Below are 8,386 nucleotides of genomic sequence, written 5' to 3'. Positions count from 1 at the left end.
GAAAAACGATCAAATTAATTTCCATATAATAATGTTTTATGACAAATGAAGGCTGTTGCCGCATATCAGCAGACGAGAGCGCCAGAAAGGTCAGGAAAATCTTCTCACACGACAGCGGCGGTATGTAAATATCAACTCTCTCGATGTCATGACTGATATGGCTACTGTCACAAAAACAACTCAATTGTTCGTTTATGTCGCAGGCTGACAACAAACATTGGTTTAGTCTCAGTTTTGTCGCGGTAGTGCGCAAAACTGTTAATTAGTTATGTATGTACCTACATTATAAATTTGCACTAAATATTATAAGAAGGTAATCATGAATTTAAAACCCTTTAAAAAGGAATCAAGCATAAAAAAGATTTTGGTTCCATCCAGGATCGAACTGGAGACCTTCTGCGTGTAAAGCAGACGTGATAACCGCTACACTATGGAACCCGTTGAAGCAAGGGGATTCCAAGTTCGTACTGCTTGTGTATCATTCCGTCAGTACTGATCAGTAGAGTCTATAAATAGCAGAACAGAGCGCATGCGCACAGAATAAACTTGCCTTCAACCGATGTTCGTAAGTTAGCATTATGTCGGTGGTGTGCGTACCTGCTGAGTTCGCTTTACATACGCTTCCCCCTTCGCCCTGTTGAACTTGCGCTACTGGATACGCAGATATGTTGATTTTTACTGAGAAAATCAACCGCACGTTGTGTTACCAATTGAAACTTGAATCGTTTGATTTTTGAGCGTTTATAAGTGACATCAAACTGTGTTTCATTTCACATTAATGTAAGATTTTCGAAGTTACAATAAATTTGTCATGTTTGTTATAAATTCTTTAATACATAACATAGAAAATTATTAAATTTATTTCATCAATTTTTTCCAAAGATAGCATGTTTGTATGCAACCTAAATTTCACTGGACTTATTCAATTAATTCAATATTCATATGCCACTTTTATCCGTAACCTACTTATAAAAATTTCTCTGACAACACTGACAAACTATTGAAAGCTCTACTTTTAAAACGAATGCTGAATTAAAACGAGCTTTTCATTGCCAATAACCGTTTCTGTGAAACCAAAGCAAAAAAAAAGTTTTTTGTTTGATTGATTGATTGATTGATTAGTAGGTACCTTTTATTCATTCATTCATTCATTATTCATCTCATTATTAATTAAATCAAATAAATCTAAAACATGAGACAAATGAGAATTCAAAAATACGAAAATGAATGAGGTACTTAAATTCATGATTCTTCAGGATCATTAGTATTCGACTTCATCGAGGAATTCGGAACATGACTTTTGTAATCGATATTTCTGAAAACGGATAACTGATAAGGTAAAGTGATTTGATTTTCCATTCAAATTGATTTTGTTCATGAAACTTCTATGAAAATTGATATTGATTAATGATGATCAGTTTGACAATAGTGTTCGACATCGGACCGGAAAGTCTGATCCGAAGTCCGATCGAACCGGAACCTTCAATGTCCGATTATTTTTCGGAGCGGACAGGAAGGGTGCTATCCGGATCGGGTAACAGGCCGGATAATGCTTCCAGGGTCCGGTAAAAGAAAATCATAAAATTGACGTAATTTGAATCACTAGCAGATTAGACTGCAAGCTCTTGTTTTGCATCTATCTGAAAGTGCGTAATATACTTCTTATGACATATTTTTTAAGTAAAGGTCAAATATTTTCAAAAACTATTTGTTATACCGATAACAGGAACCTAAATTACTGTTACTGGCAAACGCGGTGAATGTTTTCTGAAATAATGTTGATAAAATTTACACATTTTTAGTGCAAGAAATTTTTTAAAACCCTCCTATGTCTACATTATTATTACTATTCATTTTTCAGCGATTTTTATTGCTTGCAAACAATCCGTTCAAACATATACAAAACAACATGTTCCGACACGCGAAGTTTTAAAGACTTGTTTTGCCTTTCTCCTAGAAAGGTATAGCAATCACTGAAAAAACTAAAGGTATAAAAGTGCTCCAAAGGGCCGAATATCGTATATCACTCGACTCAGTTCGACGAGCTGAGCATTTTCTGTATGTGTGTGTGTGTGTGTGTATGCGTGTGTGTAACGCTCTCCCAATCTCACTCGATTTTCTCAGAGATGGCTGAACCGATTTCAATGAAATTAATTGCAAATGAAAGGTCTATTTGCCCTAGAAGATCCTATTGAATTTTATTGTAATCAGATTTATAGTTTAGAGGTTATGTAGAACATCAATATCTCAGAAACTACGCAACCGATTTGAACAAAATTAATTTCGAATGAACCTTCAAAACCGTTGAATTTTGAATTTCACTAAGGTTGGACAGGTGGTTCAAAAGTTATGGAAAGAAACGTGTTCTGGAGACTATTTAATCTCACTCATGTTTCTCACAATTAATTGCAAATGAAAGGTCTCGTTGTCCCATAAGACCCTATTAAATTTCATTGTAATCAGATTTTTAGTTTAGAGGTTATGTATCAAAATGTAAAAATCATGAAACATCATTATCTCAAAAACTACTCAACCGATTTGAACAAAATTGGTTTCAAATGAACGGGCTACCTGAAGAACGCTTAACTTTTGAATCTTATGAAGATTGAATTTGTGGTTCAAACGTTATTCAAAAAAACGTGTTCTGAAGACTGTTTATTCTCACTCATGTTTCTCAGAGATGGCTAGACCGATTTTCATTAAATCGGTGTCAAATTGAAGGTCTAGTTGTCCCATAAGGCCCTATTGATTTGTTTTGCAATCGGACTATTACTTTTCCTGTTATGTTCAAAAATGTGAAATCCAGCTATGAAAAGAAACATATTCCAAAGACTACTTGGACTCACACACTTTCCTCAGAAACGGCTGACCCGATTTGCACAAAATTAGTGTCAAATGAAAGGTCAAGCTGCCTCATAACACTCTTTTGAATTTTACTTAAATCGAACTGTAACTCCGTCTGTAATGTACCGAAATATGAAAATCACGAAACTTTATTATATCAGAAACTACAAAACCGATTTGATCAATATTATTATCAGATGAGCGGACTAGTTAAGCGTTAACTGATGAATTATGATTGAACACGTGGTTTCAAATGTTGGCTGCCCTATACTTTCCCATTTTATTAGATTATAATCGAACTTAAGCAACCGTTATGTATTAAATTGTTAATAAAACAACGAAAGTCTATTAGCTCAAAGATTACATGACTTATTTAAACATAACTAGTGTCATATGAACGAGTTATCTCCCAAACCTTCAAATAACAAACTTCATAACAATTTGATATGTGGCTCAAAAGTTATGGAAAGAAAAGAAATTCAAAGACTATTTAAAACTATACCAGCTTTGATCGACACATGTGGCCTCAACATAATTTAAATGTGGTATCGTACTATTTGAACGTTCCAAATTCATTGATTGATTGATTGTTTAAAGTCTGCAAATGCACGACAAATCGGCCAAAGGATATAATCAAAGTCAAATAACAAATCCTCGACTTTTGCCTTCTGTACATCGCCTTAACTCTGAATATATTCATATTGGGTGGTATTCGGTCTTTTTCAGCTGTTTTTCTGGCATCCATCTGACACCGGAAATACCCATATTGGGAGGTATTTTGGTTGGTTATTTTGGTTGTTTTCCACAAACTAAAAGTAGTCGTCTTCAAATTCAAAATGGTGTCCAAGGTCAATGTTTGGTTTCTGTGCATCATCTCGATTTCGGAAATATCCATATTGAGCATTATTCGGTCATTTTCGACTGTTTCCTAGAAGTTGCAATTTAGCAATTTAAAATGGTGCCTAATGTCAATGTTAGCAACATGCATCATTCTGGCTCCAGAGATACTCATATTGGATAGTATTCGTTTATTTTAGGCTGTTTTTCCGGTAGTCGCCATCTTGGATTTCAAAATGGTATTTAAGATAATTTCTGGCATCTGAGCGTCATTCTGGTTGAAGAAAACCCCATTTTGGGTGTTATTCGATCATTTTCGGTTGTTTCCCAGAAACCGGAAGTCGCCAACCTAGAATCCAAAATGGGGTTTGTGGTCGATTTCAGCTGCTGTGTATCATTATATCCGGAGATACTCATGTTAGATGGAAATCGGCCATTTTTGGCTGTTTTCCAGAAACCAGAAGTTGCCATCCTACAATTCATAATGGTGTCTGAGGTCAATTTTTAGCTTCTTGCAATATTCTGGCTTCGGAGATACTCATACTGGTCATACTGGTTTGGTCACTTTGGGCTGTTTTTCAGAAACCGAAAGTCGTCATTTTGGACTTTAAAATTGCCTGTGAAATCGATTTCTGTTATCTGTGCGTAATTCTGGTTCCGAAATCATTCATATTGAACGGTATTTGGTCATTTCCGGCGGTTTGCCAGACACCGGAAGTCATCATCTTAAAATTCAAGATTGTGTCTGTGATCAAATTTTAGCTTCTGTTCATCTTTCTGATTTCGAAGATACTCATATTTAATGGGAATCGTCCATTTCAGACCGTTTTCTAGAAACCGGAAGTTGCCATCTTACAAGTCGAAATGTTGTCTATAGTCGATTTGTGGCTCCAGTGCATCATTACAATTCCGGCAATACCCATATTGGGTGGTATTTGCTCGTTTGCCGCTGTTTTTCCGAAACCGGAAGTCGCCATTTTGGATTTCATAATGACAATTGAAGACAATTCCGATCGATTTTAGCTCCTAAGTATCATTCTAGATCCGGGTATTATTATATTGGGTGGAAATCGGCCATTTTGGTTGTTTTCCAGTAACCGGAAGTTGCCATCTTACAATCCAAAATGTTGCCTGAGGTCGATTATGGAACAAATTGGTTACCACTAAAAACATTAACCTGCCAAATATGGTTCCATTTAGTTGGTTAGCTCTCGATATGTGCAGAAATTTGTGTTTCATTTGTATGGAACCCCTCCCTTCCAGAAAAGGGAGGGGTGTCGAACCGTTATGGACATATTTGTTACCCCTTAAAACATCCACATGCCAAATTCGGTTTCATTTGCTTGGTTTGTTCTTTAGTTGTGCAGAAATTTATGTTTCAATTGTATGGGACCCCTCCCTTCCAGAAGAGGGAGGGGTTTCAATCTTTCATAGGAACCTTTATCGTCACCAAAAACCCCTACATACAGATTTTCACGGTGATCGGTTCGGTAGTATTCGAGCCTATATGGATCAGACAGTTGGACAGACAGCCAGTCCGGACTGCATTTTTATATGTATAGATTACAACATCAATATTTTAGAACCTTATGTTCATGTGAAACAAATAAAAGTTTGAATGAGAAAGGCTGGGTCTGACCGCTAGGTGGATTAATTTAGGTTTTCATTTGTTTTTGCTAACATGAACTGTTCACGTAGAATTAATCACGTAAATCAAATTACTTCTTATAGTCAATAACTTACTCAAGGCTCGAATTCCAAAAGGCAAGGACTCAACATTCCTCAAAGAATAATATTAAGGATTGTTATTTAACCATATAGATAGAACTTTATTGGTTGTAAGTCAAATTGATATGTTTTTTCTAAATTGAATTTTTAAAGAGAAAAGATGTGAGGGTTTTCATACCTGTTTGAGGAGGAGCAGTCGGGATACAGGCTTTACTCAAGCTGGTTTTCCCTACTCCAAAAAGATATTCGGCCTCTCTATGTCTTGCGGTTGGGCCTAAATAAATACACTAAAGTCGCTTTTTACGCGGGGGATACGTGCCGCGAAAAAAAACCGCCTAAAACAAACCGCGTAAATTCCGGAATCTGCGTAAAAAAACCGCGTAAATTCCGGAATCCGCGTAAAAAAAACCGAGTGAAGGGGAACCGAAATCCGGGCAAAAAAAATACCGCGTAAATTCCGGAATCCGCGTAAATTCCGGAATCCGCGTAAAAAAAACCGCGTAAATTCCGGAATCCGCGTAAAAAAAAAACCGCTTAAATTCCGGAATCCGCGTAAAAAAAGCTGCGTAAAAAAACCCGCGTAAAAAAACCGCGTAAAAAGCGACCTTAGTGTATTAGAGTATGAAGAAAAACATACCTATGATGTCTTGGATTCCTTAATATGGTCAAAATAATAAAGTTCTATTCCTTATTCATCACAACGAAGTTACCTCTAAATAAAAAATTTAGTATGGGTAGGCCGGATTATTTTAAAATTTTGAGCCAGTAAATTACTTAATGAACACCAGCATACATTTTAAAAATATCAGAATTTTTTTATTCAGTAGATTCTTAAAATGTTCAAGAAATATTCGAAGAAGGGATCAAGGTTACTTCGGTTCACGCGAAAATATTTACTTTATCCTGGGTTCGTCATAAATTTTCAGACAAAATATAGTTTCGATATAATGTTTCAACCCACTTCCTGCATCACACGATAACAAGATTCCCTTTCAATAATTGTAGATACATAAAATATTATATCATCTAATTGATAAGAACGTTCAGAGAATAGATCAATCTTTTGTTTGAAATACAGTATGTAGAAATCGTGCACGTGTTTAGTTGATATGGTGGAGTTTGAGTTTTGTTTTTCAGGTAAAAAATGTTTCTTATTACGTGGACGTTATGATTTCGTTTTTATCTGCATACTGTTGTTTTTTCACACGGTTTTTACACGGAATACCCAGAGAATGCGCGGAAGATAAGGCAATACTTTACTTTGTCCCGCATGAAGGTTTCGGAAGATTTCCGGGAGAGAAAGACGGACCAATTCGCGAAAAAGTACCTGTTGTGGCAGACGATCTGCTAGTGCGGACAATACAGCAATCCGTTCGTTACCATCGAGAGGAATGCTGCCCTTCCACCGCTCTCACCGTGGTCACACACTGTTCTGGCCAGATCTCGCTTCGTGCCATTACGCCAAGCCTGTATGGATTGGCACGAAGCGAAGGGCGTTAATGTGGTTCCGAAGGAGGCGCACCCGTCGAACTCACCAAACTTGTTCGATCGAAAAGTATTGGGCCAAAACATGGATAATACCTACATAGTTATAGTTAAGTTTCGTCTTCTCGGAAAAAGGCCCCATGTGAAATTTCAGGTCAAACGGACTCCAAAAAGTGGTTTCTCAAAGCGATTAAAGTTTAACTTTTTTTGCACGGGTAGTGTCAATGAAGAATTTTTTTAGATGCCAAATGCCTCAGAAATGCATGAAACGGCGTAATCTGATGTAATATGAAAAAATTGAAATGAATTCACTTTCTGGAAAAATGTTTGAGTAGAGGATCTCCCAAGTCAAAAGGTAATTTATAAAATATCTAGATTTTTCTACAATTTTTTATTGAATAAAAGTGCTCTATTTTTGATAATTGTTCTATTTTTACTGTCTACTTCCCGGGAATGGATTTCCAGAAAAACGGGTATTAAAAATCTCATTTCCCGAGAAGTTCTGGAAACCGGGACTGGAAAAAAAATTCTTAGCAAAAATGAGATTTTCATTCTGTGCCGAACACGCATCAGTACTGGACGTGTTTGGTGATCGGTCCGATAGAGTATAAAACAAAAGACGTGTGAACAAGTGTTGGCATTGTTTGCCTGGTCGAGTGAAATAAATCCGGGTTCAAGGTCGTTCCTTTGTGCAACTGTTTCGCATCGTAACTGCCAGCTGGTGCGTAAGCCGATTTGGCTGCTGGCTGGATTGTGCTACAGCAGTGGACGAGACACAAACGAGGAAAAAGAAGAAGCCATCAGTGTCAGCTAGTCGTATCGCTGTGTGGAGTGATCTCACACCTGGCTCGCTGCTGGTGGCTGTTTAGTGCTGCTGTATTGGTGCTGCTGGCTGTAACGGCTGCTACTTCGAACGATCGGACAACCAACCTTACTGGAAGGGAGAAATAAAAAGGTACGTGTTCTTGTCAGCGCTAGTGCGCTAGACTTAAGATGGATGTAGATCCCTCGCCTCCCGCGCCACCATCCCCGAACCCCTCTGACCCTGACCCTTCTGTTACCCCCTCCCCTGTTCATTCTTCAGTCCCCCCTCGCCCCAGGCTTTACCCAGACGGAGCCCAGGGCAGCTATACTGTTTATTTTCGGCCAAAGGCAGGACCGAAATCGAAAAAGTTGAACCTCTTGCAGATTTCTAAAGACCTGACGAAGGAGTACAAGGGCGTGACCGAAATTTCCAAGGTCCGGCCTAACAAGCTCCGTGTCGTGGTCGGTAACCTGAAAGAGGCCAACGATATAGCTTGCTCTGAGCTCTTCACACGCGAGTATCGCGTTTACATACCCGCACGAGACGTGGAGATCGACGGTGTCATAACCGATTCGAGTCTGTCCGTCGAGTGTATACTACAAAGTGCCAAAGGGTGCTTTAAGAACAAAACGTGTCCCGAAGTAAAGGTGCTCGACTGCAAGCAATTGCGGTCAGCATCGATCATCG

General features: G+C 38.0%; 1 non-coding gene across 1 annotated transcript; it reads right to left on the bottom strand.

The window, feature by feature from the left end:
• Nucleotides 1-365: 365 nt before the first annotated feature.
• On the bottom strand, nt 366-438 carry Trnav-uac (transfer RNA valine (anticodon UAC)). Its single transcript has one exon. It is a non-coding gene; the product is annotated as a tRNA-Val (tRNA).
• Between the last annotated feature and the right edge of the window lie 7,948 nt (nt 439-8,386).

Source organism: Wyeomyia smithii, chromosome 2 (assembly GCF_029784165.1).
Source record: "Wyeomyia smithii strain HCP4-BCI-WySm-NY-G18 chromosome 2, ASM2978416v1, whole genome shotgun sequence".
Taxonomy (NCBI): domain Eukaryota; kingdom Metazoa; phylum Arthropoda; class Insecta; order Diptera; family Culicidae; genus Wyeomyia; species Wyeomyia smithii.
This window is presented reverse-complemented; position numbering and strand designations above follow the sequence as displayed.